At 38.3% G+C, this 12870-nt stretch overlaps 1 long non-coding RNA gene across 1 annotated transcript in view; it reads right to left on the bottom strand.

The window, feature by feature from the left end:
* Positions 1-282: 282 nt before the first annotated feature.
* LOC310724645 overlaps positions 283-12870 on the bottom strand; it is a 43544-nt gene continuing 30956 nt past the window's right edge. Inside the window, exon 3 of the long non-coding RNA XR_014533125.1 lies at positions 283-504. This is a non-coding gene — a long non-coding RNA (uncharacterized lncRNA). The remainder of the gene's footprint in view (positions 505-12870) is intronic.

Below are 12870 nucleotides of genomic sequence, written 5' to 3'. Positions count from 1 at the left end.
TAGCAGCATCTTAAAGCTATTATAGCAGTTTTCGGCCCTGACTTCTTTTTTTTTTTTTTCACACATGCAGGCCACGACCCAGACCGACTTTAAACTCGCCTGCATTTACACACGTTGGATTTCCAATTTAATGGCAGTACGGATATTTTTACTGGGAGTTGAAAAACCGGATTCGAGAAAAAAAAAAAAAAAAAGATCTATTTAGGGTAAAATCTTTATTTCTATGGTTTTGATTATTCCGATTTGGTCTCTTCCAGCAACTGTAACAGTAAAGCCCTTTAAGAAAAAAAACTCTTATTCCGTTCTCTTTTATTCCGACTCATAAATGCTCATCCGTCCTTGTTTCTTCTGTAAATACTCCTGATTCATATGGGGGAGATGATTAGGAAGTGACAAATAAAAACGACGTACGGGCCGCAGATTAAAGGCACTCTTAATCTCCAAAGAAACTTTCTCTGACTCGGTCCAAAGTTCCATGCCGAATTTTCCATGAGCGAGACACATCTAAGGAAGAGAAGAAAAGAATGTAAACATGCATTGTTTACAAGGAGCTAACGCATGGATGGCAAAATGGATCCTTCAGCAAATACCACAAAAGAAAACACCAAGGGATTTATTTAGATCTGCCCTCTGACAACCGAAGCGCACGGATTTGCAACCTTTATAAAATTCTTCTCACGAACATTTCTTGCACTCTGACTGTCCGCCTGCCTGATTGTCCTCTAAGCTCTCAAAAATGCTCTTTAATCACGCTACTCTTCCCAGCTCATTTTCCCCTTTTGTTACCTGATGCTAGTGTGCTATCCTCAGATGCACGTGGGTACAGATAATGGAGGGTGGATTGGAAAGAGAGAGGGAGGGAAGGAGGGAACAGAGGGTTTTGTTAAAGATGGGGTGGCTAGGTCAGTGTGCCTGCTGTTGGTTTGATTGACAGATGGGAATTGCTTTATCAGTCTGGCTCCATGCTAGGTTTTGTCTCCGGCTTGTTTGGCTCTGAGGCGTCTAGGACGGCGTGTGTATGAAAGAAAAAAAGGAGTGTGTGTGTGTGTGTGTGTGTGAGAGAGAGAGAGAGAGAGAGAGAGAGAGAGAGAGAGAGAGAGAGAGAGAGAGAGAGAGAGAAGGCCTATACACATGGTGCTTGACAGTGTGGGAATCCAAGTCCAGTTAATAAGTCACTGTGGACAAGAGCATCTGGCCAACATAAATAAAAATGTAAACACACACACACGCTCCTAACTCAAACATAGACATACAGAGAGACAGTCAGATATTTGGACAAACAGATATTCAGACAGACAGACAGATAGACATTTGGACAGGCATTTAGACAGACAGACACTTATACAGACAGACAGACAAAGATATATTCAGACAGACATTTGGACAGACATTCAGACAGACAGATAGACAGACACTTATATAGACAGACAGATAAACAAATTTAGACAGAGAGACAAACAGAAATACAGACAGAAAGACAGATATTCAGACATGTATTTGGACAGATATTTAGACAGACAGACAGAGACACAAGCAGTCAGACATTTACACAGACAGAAAGGCATTTGGACAGACAGACATTTGGACAGACATTTAAACAGACAACAAACAATTAGACATTCATAGAGACAGACACTTGGATAGACAGATAATCAGACATTTATACAGACAGATAGACATTTTGACAGACAGACAACCAGGCAGGCAGACATTTTAACAGACAGACAGAGACACAAGCAGTCAGACATTTACACAGACAGAAAGACATTTGGACAGACAGACATTCAGACAGACATTCAAACAGACAACAAACAATTAGACATTCATAGAGACAGACACTTGGATAGACAGATAATCAGACATTTATACAGACAGATAGACATATGGACAGACAGACAACCAGGCAGGCAGACATTTTAACAGACAAATATACAGTAATAAAAACAGACACGCATTTGGACAGACAACAAACAATCCGACATTAATAGAGACAGAGATTCGGACAGACAGACAGTCAGACATTTAGTCAGACAGATAGACAATTGGACAGATTTAGACATTTATAAAGACATTCAGACATTTGGATTGATAGACATTCAGACAGATATACATTCAGACAGACAGAAGAACAGTCAGACATTTATACTGACAGACAGACAGTCAGACATTTATACAGACAAACACCACAAAATCACCCAATTTTTAAACTTCTTCAGTGATAACTCTAACACACACACACACACACACACACACACACACACACACTCTCTCTCTCAAATGTGGTTTTGAACACAATTTGACTTAGGCATCTATAAACAAGAACTACACTTTACAGTAGCTGAACACAGTCACAGCCATCTTGAACAACAAAAAAATCACTTGGTTTGATTAAACTCTACATTTATATCTAATATCGAAAATAGGACTTAACCTTGTCATTCAAAGCTTTTTTATATTTTATTTTTTATAATATACAATAATCCTGAATTTTAGCGCTGTTAATGAGATGCATAAGAAGATGGTAGTCGATTGAGCGTTTTAAAGAAACCTTTCCAGAACGATCAGTTCTACATCCAGTCCTACATGCAATCGTGGCAGGATATGATTTCAGTGTTAGTGTCAAGCAGTGGTGGACAGTAACAAAGTAAATGTAATTTGTTCCTGTACTTAAGCAGCTTTTTCACGTATCTGTACTTTACTGAATTATTTCCATTCTGGAAAACTTTTCCTGTAACTACATTTCAAAGTCAAATATCGTACTTTTTACTCAACTACATTTTGGAAAATCAGTCGTTCCTTTTTATTTATAGTGGATAAAACTTAACTGATCAAACAGCCAGTGAGCTTTTGTTTTGATTGGTGCTTGGTGTATCTACTGATCACCAACATACAGTTCAGCATCAGTACAACATCAAGCAGAACATTTACAGAGAAATAAATGATGAAAAAACTCCAGACTCGAACTCGAGACAACACACGTGACCTCGTTTATGTGATTTTTTTTATAAGTCGTTAAAAAGAAGGTTTTGGGTTCATGAAAATTGTAATAGAAATCAATTTGAGTCATTGTTTGAGTCATTAATATCATTCTATTGATAGATCAGTGTGCTGAGAGTCACATTCGAGTCTTTACACAAAAACTCAGTTGATTATGTAGAGTCTTGTGATAAAAATGATAATAGCAACATTATAGTTATAATAAATGTAGTATTTAGATAGTACACAAATACATTTGTACTTTTACTCAAGTGTGAGTTTAAAGGGACACTTTTAGTTTCATGGAGTAATGTGTCTATACTTTAACTTAAATACATGGTTTGTGTCCATCATCAACCACTGGTGTCAAGAGACACATGGAAAGCAACACTTTTGTCAAAAAAAGTAATAAAAATGTTTACTCTGTAAAATGATAAATAAAGAAACCCCCCTCAAATGACTGCTGAATCATATGGTGTGCATGGGAAGTTTTTTTTTACCTGCAGTGAGTTCCTGTGTACTGTTTCGACTCATGGGGAAAAAATTTAACATATGGTTTAGTCATATTCAACCTAAAGCATGGAAAGAATTAGAAGAGATCAGAGAGTGTTTATAGCTAGTACCCCTAGCCTGTACTGCTAATTTGCTTATAGCTAATGTGAAGCCTGGTATGGAATATGTAAATCATACAAAACAGATTTATTTGGTTTCAACTGGAGGGTTTATAGACATGCGGTGGTCTCTCTGATAAGTACAGCTAGCATGCTCTGCTAATCTGCTAACAAAGCTAATATGAAGTCTGGTTTATAAAGTGCAGCAAGCTGATTCTCACACAGATTTTAATGTTGTTATACCAATTAGATACTGAAGTAAATCTTGTCATGTAGGCGATTTGTATAAACTATTATCTGGTCTAAGCTGAAAAAAAAAATGTTGTTCGGACACACAAGATACGAGCTCCAAGCAAAACGAGCTGCATCTTGCTTGCTAATGTGAATCCAAGCTTCTACAATGATGGACATGTGGTGAATAAAAGTGCGTCTCTTTTCAGAAGAACACGGGTCAAATTTCACTTGACTCGTCTCAGTAGGGTTCACGAGTGGAAGCCATCTGATTTAACGTCTCTCTGTCTACAGACTGTTATTAGAGAAAGATGGAGAGAGAGAAAAGAGGGATAGAGAGCGATTCAAGTACAGCTTAGCGTTCTCAGCTGTCTTCAGACGTGTCGGTGCTTAAACACAAGCAAGGCTTTACAGCTAGCCGGAGGCAATGAGGCGCTCCTCAGGTAGAAAAGACGAATAAAGGGGTACTTGGGTGTGCAAAGGGCTCTCAACACCAGATTAATCTCATTGTCTGTCTTTGGGACCCACCTGAAAACAAGGGTTTGCTCTTGATCTGTGTGTGAGCTGTCGTTCAGCCAGCGTGAGTTAGACTTTAGCTACAAGACAGCAGTAAAGTTACATCTATATCACTTTCTCTGGAACAGAGCTGCACCTGTGTCCTATCCATGACAGCATACAGTGTATGAGTAGCTAGATATAGGTTTATTCTGTCATGAGCCACACGTCTGCTGCTAGTAAAGGATGATTAGGTAGAAAGAGACAGACAGACAGACAGACAGACAGACAGACATTTAGACAGACAAACAGACTGTCTTTCTATCTGTCTGTCTGTCTGTTTTTATATATTTGTTTATTTGTCTGTCTTTTCTCCATCAATAAATATTTGTCTAGTAACAGACTATATATATATATATATATATATATATATATATATATATATATATATATATATATATATATATATATATATATATACAGTACAGACCAAAAGTTTGGACACACCTTCTCATTCAAAGAGTTTTCTTTATTTTCATGACTATGAAAATTGTAGATTCACACTGAAGGCATCAAAACTATGAATTAACACATGTGGAATTATATATGGAATTATATACATAACAAAAAAGTTAACTGAAAATATGTCATATTGTAGGTTCTCCAAAGTAGGCATCAAGAGAATGCCAAGAGTGTGCAAAGCAGTAATCTAAGCAAAAGGTGGCTACTTTGAAGAACCTACAATATGACATATTTTCAGTTCACTTTTTTGTTATGTATATAATTCCATATATAATTCCACATGTGTTAATTCATAGTTTTGATGCCTTCAGTGTGAATCTACAATTTTCATAGTCATGAAAATAAAGAAAACTCTTTGAATGAGAAGGTGTGTCCAAACTTTTGGTCTGTACTGTATATATATATATATATATATATATATATATATATATATATATATATATATACAGTATATATATTGATTTATAGAGAGACAGACAGACAGACAGACAAACAGAGGGTGATAGATAGATAGATAGATAGATAGATAGATAGATAGATAGATAGATAGATAGATAGATAGATAGATAGATAGATAGATAGATAGAAAGACAGACAGACAGACAGACAGACAGACAGACAGACATATTCCATTTCTCAAAAACATATAACCATATTTAATGTACAGGACAACATATTCCCATGAGGAAAGAAATCCAATGATGAACTGGGTCTTTGACGGCCTTTTGTTTTCCCAGAGCTCGAAGCAGGTTCTTACTAATGGAATTACACAAGGAGCTTGTTTTTACGGTTCACAAACAGTGCAGCTCAGTGAAGTTCCTCATTACCAGATGTCTCTGAATCAGCAAACAAATACAGACAATGTAGCTGATGTATACACACTGTAGACACACACACACACACACACACACACACACACACACACACACACACACACACACACACACACACACACACACATAGAGTACTGCATGTTGGTATTTTTATTAACTATTTCACAGTAAATCTCGTATTTTACTCTCCTTAATGTACAGTGAACACAAACTTCCCGACACTGTAAAAATAGCATAGTGGCCATCTTGGAATATTTGCTTAGTGCATTTTGGTATGTTTCAGCGATTAGATCTTTTTAAGGGCAAATTCATAGAAGCGTCATAAATCTATGGGGACATGGTGACATCATCATACTGCTAAGAAACTTTTACTATTGTTTTGCAAACACAGTACATTCAGAACATATTCTGACCCACTTGACATTTAAATTTTTTTTTGCTTGATAATATAATCAGGAGTAGGTGGTGGTTTACTGGCATTGGCCTTTGGATCTGAAGGTCATGAATTCAAATCCATGCCACACCAAGCTGCTCCTCCTGGACTCCTGAGCAAGGCCCCTAACCCCTATAGAGGCTTAGTTGTATAAATGCAATAAAAGTACGTTACTCTGGAGGACATCTGGGAAAATGCCATCAATGTAATATTGTACATTTTAAATTTTGGAAACAACTTAAATATGTTTCAAAAGATCACAGAGAAGAAAAACTGCAAATAGTAACAACACTATCAAACCAAAACTAATTATAAACTGGAATCATGTAGCTGAGGTTGAGGAACTGTTTCAAGACAACTTTATGTTGTAAATTTAAATAGATATGAATATCTGGATCACCAAGAAGGTCCAAAAGCTTTAGGACAATTCAATCTTTAAGATCTATCAATCTCTGAAATCTCAAATGATCATTTCTCTGCCATGCCAGAAATGTAAAATCATTCAAATAGATTGTTTTCTCATTCATCTACACTCAACAGCCCATAATCACAAAGTGAAAACTAAATTCTACAACTCTATACATTCTGTACACTTAATAAAGAGAAAAAACTAATATTGCATGTCTGAGTTTATAAACATATAAATAAGGCCCTTAACCCTCTATGCTCCGGGGGTCCCTTACGAGGGAAATATCAAGGTCCGTGACGTCGGAGTGACGTGGGGCCGCCTTCCCGTGGGCTCACCACCTGCAGGAGGGACCGTAAGGGACGGTGCTGTGAGGATTGGGCAGCAGTCGGGCCTGCTTAGACTGCTGCCCCCGCGACCCGAATTACGGATAAGCGGGAGAAAATGAATGAATGAATGAATGAATGAATGAGTTTATAGATCCCTGAGAAGCATTGAAGCACCCTGTGGCAGCAATTCCAGTCTCGTGTCTTTTGGGTATGACATAACAAGATTTGCACCTGGATTGGGGGATTTTCTGCCATTATTCCTCTCAAGTCCTCTCAAGCTTGGTCAGGTTTGATAGGGAGTGTAGGTGGACAGCCACTTTCAGGTCTCTGTTTAAATTAAATTAAATTAAATTAAATTAAATTATTTTATTTTATTTTATTTTATTTTATTTTATTTTATTTTATTTTATTTTATTTTATGTATTTATTTTGTTTTTATTTATTTTATATATTTTTTTAATTTAATTTAATTGCATTTCATTTAATTTTATACCAACACCACTCTGTAAAAAGCTATATGTAATATAACAAAAATGTATTATTAAAATGTACATAGAACTTAGTAAATACAGTTTCATCCACCACAAATAATTCGTTATAAATAAAATATTGTGCCTTGATTTATAATTTATTTCTTTATTGATAGACTTTGTTTATTGGTAACTAAATAGAATTTCATGCACCATTTCCCACGTCATGGCTGATTTGCGGCGAAAGCAACAAAAAATTGTGACCCCTGAGGTGTTAATTCAATTACATCAGTGTGTAAGAGTGACACTGTAGGTGATAATTCATCAGGTGCAGAGTCACTTTAACACATTAGGTGCTAATTCAACCCAGTTTGTCCTTCTAACTGAATAGATTATTGTCCTATTTTTATTTATTTTTATTCTTGAATCTGCCTAAATGTCATTTTGTCAATTTTACATTTTGGAAACGAGCTACATGTGTTTTAAAAGATCACGGAGAAGTAAATAGTAACAACACAATCAAACCAAAACTAATTATAAACTGGAATAATGTAGCTGAGGTTGAGGAACTGTTTCAAGCCAACCTTTTGGTAGGTGTAAATCTAAATACAGATATGAATATCTGGATCACGAAGAAGGTCCAAAAGTTTTACTACAACCCAATCTTCAAGATTAATCATACTCTGAAATCTCAGATGATCATTACATTCATATCACCAACTCCTAATGGGTCCTGCAAGACAGTTCTTCTTGATTTTGTAGCCAGTAGAATCTCCCTGCATAGAGGATCTCACCTCTACCCGAGCTTCGAATCCATCTCTTCCTTCTGGCCTGACCTCTACTAAATAGCACACGCAAATTTCAATAAATCACTTATTCAACTCAGCGAGTGAGTCACGAGCATGTGAAAACGACCATTGTGAAAAAAGAGGACACGATTTCGTTCCGCTGCGGGCGACGCGTCCAAAACGGGTTGGACAATAATTGGATTTGTTTGAGGACTGTACATTTGTGCTAATGATGGAATGGTGATGGAAAGGACCACCAAGAGGAACGCATGCCACCGGCAAAAACAAGGGGAACCCCGGCTTTAGCGTCAACAAGCGCTTCTACTGCGACTATCTCAGCTCTTCTCCACACATGGAAATGTTCTGAACTTTGGATAACAGTGGTGCTCGCACAAAATCTCCTAAGCGCTTTTTCAGTCCGGGGCCTTATATTCATTATTGCTAATTATAGCAATCATTACAAATATGCTGGCAATGTAACCCAAAGCTTTCAATGTAAATAATCTTGCTTACACAAAGCTCTCGGGGTAAATTGTCATAATTAAAAAAACCTACGATCCGAACCCTACCTCGCTCAGAGGTCTCCGACACTACGACGTTTTCCCGGTGGGATTTGGCATTGTTGCTGTGATCTCCCAGTGTTCAGGGTCACTTCAGGAGTTTGCTGGAACATCAGTTTGGAAAATTCAGTTAAGCTTTTGATGAGCGCTGACACGTCGGCCTGTTTACAAAGTCGCATAACCGACCAACCGCAAATTTGTTTTTTGGGAGAAAAAAAAAATTACACCTCAAAGCGTTTGTGTAAAAGTCACGCAAGGTCAGAATGCCTTTGTAGTGCAAAAGACTAGGAATTTGCACGCTTAGCAATGAGAAGGAGACAGATTAAATTAGTGTCTGAAGATTTCATGTAGTTTTCTCAGGGTAGTGAGCTTATCTTTTTTTGTCTGTTTTTCTATCTCTCTTTTTCTCCTCTTGCAGGGGCTCTTATCAGACAACCCTGAGGCACCCATAACTTACACTCCTCTCTGACAGTGCAGCTTAGCCGGCTAGCAAAAAAGCATGGTCAACATAGCATATTCTCTTTCTCTTTTTTTTTTTCTAGCCTCACACCCCCCATACACACCTCCCACCCCCAAGTTGTGCTTCTGAACTGTCAGGTCTGGTCAGATAAGAGTTGATCGATGACTAGCTCTCTGGCTCCGTGCTGCCCCAGCCTCACCGTGAGCTCCACGCTCTAACAAGGCTGAGACTCCACAAGGCTACAGAGCCAAAGATTGAGCCCTGCAGCACACCATACATACAGTAGCTCTGATTCATACCTCTAATTTATTGTGATGCCTGAAATACCAAACTGAATGTCATCTGTCAACTGGTTTGATGTAGCCGGCCATGTTTTTTTTTTAAATATTTACAATTTATATTGTTTTATTATAATATTGAAAGTGTTAGGCCAGGGCACTCCCTTGCAACGTTTACAGTAGGAAAACGTTTTCATATCTGGAATGAGCACACATCTTTGCACAATGTGATGTTGTTGGAAACCTTCCGTTGGAGAAGTAAATCAGTCAGGATCTCTGTGCATGGGTCTCAGTACTACACCCAGCCACCATCTGATTTCTAATAGCATCTAATCACAGACTGGTTGAAGGACAGTTTCTACCTGCAGGCTATTGGGTTATGCAATAATGCATAGTTTGTTCTTGCTATGTCTTTCTATGTAGTCACAGATTTGTGTCCAAAATTGGACAAACATTTAATTCTAGTTTTCACTTTTTTCTTTGTTTTTATTTTCTTTATTGTGTGCTAATTCTTGTGCTATGTGGCAATGTTATGTAGTCTACACTATTGGTTTTCTCAATCAGAGTCAAAAACTATTAATTTATACTTTATTCCATGTTATTAGATTTTTAACATACAATATTTTAAATTACAGTTTTTTTAATGGTTTATGTTTGTGGTTTAGTTTTTTTTATGGAACACATAATTTCACCGTGCACTCTACTGTATATGATTAGTCACTGTATGATTTTTAGTAATCCTATCATTGTATGTCAGACTGTACAAACATGATCCCCATGGCACACTGTTGTATTTTACTGTAGTTGTCATAATGTCAGAATGTACGACAGTCAAAATCTGACGCACAAAAGAAAGACCGAAGTTTTACGTAATCAATCTCTGAGCGTCGTTCTCTCGCTAACGGTACCTATCAACAAACAAAAGCAATCAGTAGTGTTTATTATGTTCATGACATGCCCTGATGATCATCATACAAACACTCCTTTTCCCTCCATAACTCAATAAGTTTCTCTTCTTGCTGTACCGTCCACCTGACTCATTTGGACATTTTTCCTTTTTGAAGTTGTCTAGTTGCATCATCAGGTTCGGCGCTCCTATTGGTTCTTGGTTTGATGGTCGTTGTAGGAGAAGTCATACTGCAGGACACAGTCTAGAATGTCAAACCAAAGACTACAGATTTTAGTCTGGGATTATAGGAATCTTTTAGGATTTTCTAAATTTGTCTCAGACGACCAAAGTGTGGCCAAATCCCCAGCGTGCACCTGGTTTTATCTTGATTTGAGAAACATTTATGTGTGAGTCAAATGAAAATCTTGAATGTGTGCTACAAAAACTGAGTATCAGCAATTTTTTTTTTTTCTGTAGAAATTAAAATGAACCTGAGATTTGTTATATGTGAAACAATGAGACAATTTTGTGGCGTTAATTTGCAATTAAAAATCAAAAGAATGAGTACAGACAGCAAATAGCTGTCAGCATCCAATTGGTAGTGGAAATAGAAAATCATTGAAAGTAAATAATTAAATTATTGTGTAAATGTCATTCAGGTTAAATGATGGTGCAGTAGGTTGAGATATGCAATATAATGCATTATATAATATTATGCCCAATATTGTGTTGGTCCCCTTTGTTGCTGCTAAAACAGTTCTGACCCTCGAGCATTAACAGCATGAAGTTCTTCAGCGGTTTGAGCTACAGGAGCTCGTCTGTTGGATCGGACCACACGGACCAGCCTTCGCTCCACACGTGCAGTAATGAGCCTCGGCCGCCCACGACCCTGTCGTCGGTTCACCACTGTTTCTTGCTTGCAGCACTTTTGATAGACACTGAAGACTGCAGACCAGGAACATCCCACAAGAGCTGCAGTTTTGGAGATGTTCTGACCCAGACGTCTAGACGTCACAATTTGTCAAACTCGATCAAAGCCTTACACTCGTCCATTTTTACTCCTTCTAACGTCAATTTTGAGGACATTTCTTCACTTGCTGCCTAATCAGTGTTATTCGCTTCACCGCTCATATTGTGTACAGGTTGTAGAAAAAATAACCGAATGGTGGAAGGAATGGGATTGAAACCAAAATCCTAAATGTCACTGGTCCGACATGAAGACAAATGTGACAGGTGATGTTTACATTTTTTAAGGCAGATGAAGATCTTTCGATGAAGACTGTAGAGATTTGGGAGTAAAAGTGCAATGATGAACCCGTCAGGCGAAAACAATTCGCTTCAAATTTTTTTAAATCATTCTCTTTTTTTGTTGAACCATACAAGAGAAGAAGACTTAAAAAGACCAGGAAAGGCCACGCTGGAGTCACGAAGACGGAGAGAAATCTCCCAGGGCCCTAAAAACTTTTGGTTATGATGGATGTCTGGGCTGAAAGAGCACAAGCACCATATTTGGAGATGGACAGATAAAACGTTAACCTTGCTCCCTCTCAGAATGAACATTCCCAAGCTGTAATAAAATGTGTGGATGATAGTCACTGGACTGCTCGTCATATACAAAATAAATCACCAGCCAGGTATGTAAACAGAGCGGGTGTGATTTTCCACATGGCACGCTGCCGATAGCGCAGCGACTTCCCCTCGCTGCAATCCGCTTCCTCTCCAAAACCCAAAATTAGGTTCCATTACCTGCCGGATCGATCTAATTTACAGTATTTACACCCTGTTGTACCACACCAGAGCTGAGTTATGGCTTGAGCACACACTTTGAAATCCGACAGCTCAACTCAGGACCTGAGCTACTAATAGAGCTGGAGTTTTGAACGGATTAGAGATATTCGGCTCGCCGTGTGTAACCTGTATGAAAGTCGCCAGTAAGCGAAAGCACCCTAAATCACTGACTGCTCCTCTTTCTTGCTCTTGTGTAAGAGAAAGCCGAGCACAAAGCAGACAAATCCTGTGTACAGCCTTTCAGCTCGCATAAGGACTGCGTGAGAGCGAGTGGCCTCATCTGGGCTCGACTCGACTCGGCAGGGGCACGTTAGCGGAATGTTCTTCAGGCACTTTCTAGGATTCAGGGTCGAGTCATGCAGCTTAGACAGTCACTGACTGGTACCATACAAGTGGTCCAACAGGAGGGAGGAATGAGGGGGTGAGGAGTGAGGGGTGGCAGAGAAAGAGAAAGTAAGAAAGAGAGGGAGAGTAAACACTGAAACAGAGAGAAATGGACAGAGGACAGAAAATGGAACAATGCAGAAACAGTGCACCAGAAAGAAGCCGAATGTCATAGATCAGGAGGCTTAGCATGAGTAAGAGAAAAAAAAATTCTAGCAGATAAACAAATATACAAACAGGAATGAATTGGACAAGAGATGAAAAAGAGACAAGGACAGACATGAGAAATTCTAGTTTACATCAGAGTCCTGCCTGAAATTTTGTTCTGAGGTTTTGTTCTGATCGACTGTCGCGTCAATCTTTCTGGAATCAACTCTATCTTGCAGTCCCACAAAACCTCTTCTCATTTGATCACTG

The sequence above is a fragment of the Silurus aristotelis genome (genome assembly GCF_946808225.1).
Source record: "Silurus aristotelis genome assembly, chromosome: 4".
Taxonomy (NCBI): domain Eukaryota; kingdom Metazoa; phylum Chordata; class Actinopteri; order Siluriformes; family Siluridae; genus Silurus; species Silurus aristotelis.
The sequence above is the reverse complement of the archived record's forward strand: the minus strand, read 5'-3'. Positions and strand labels throughout refer to the sequence as shown.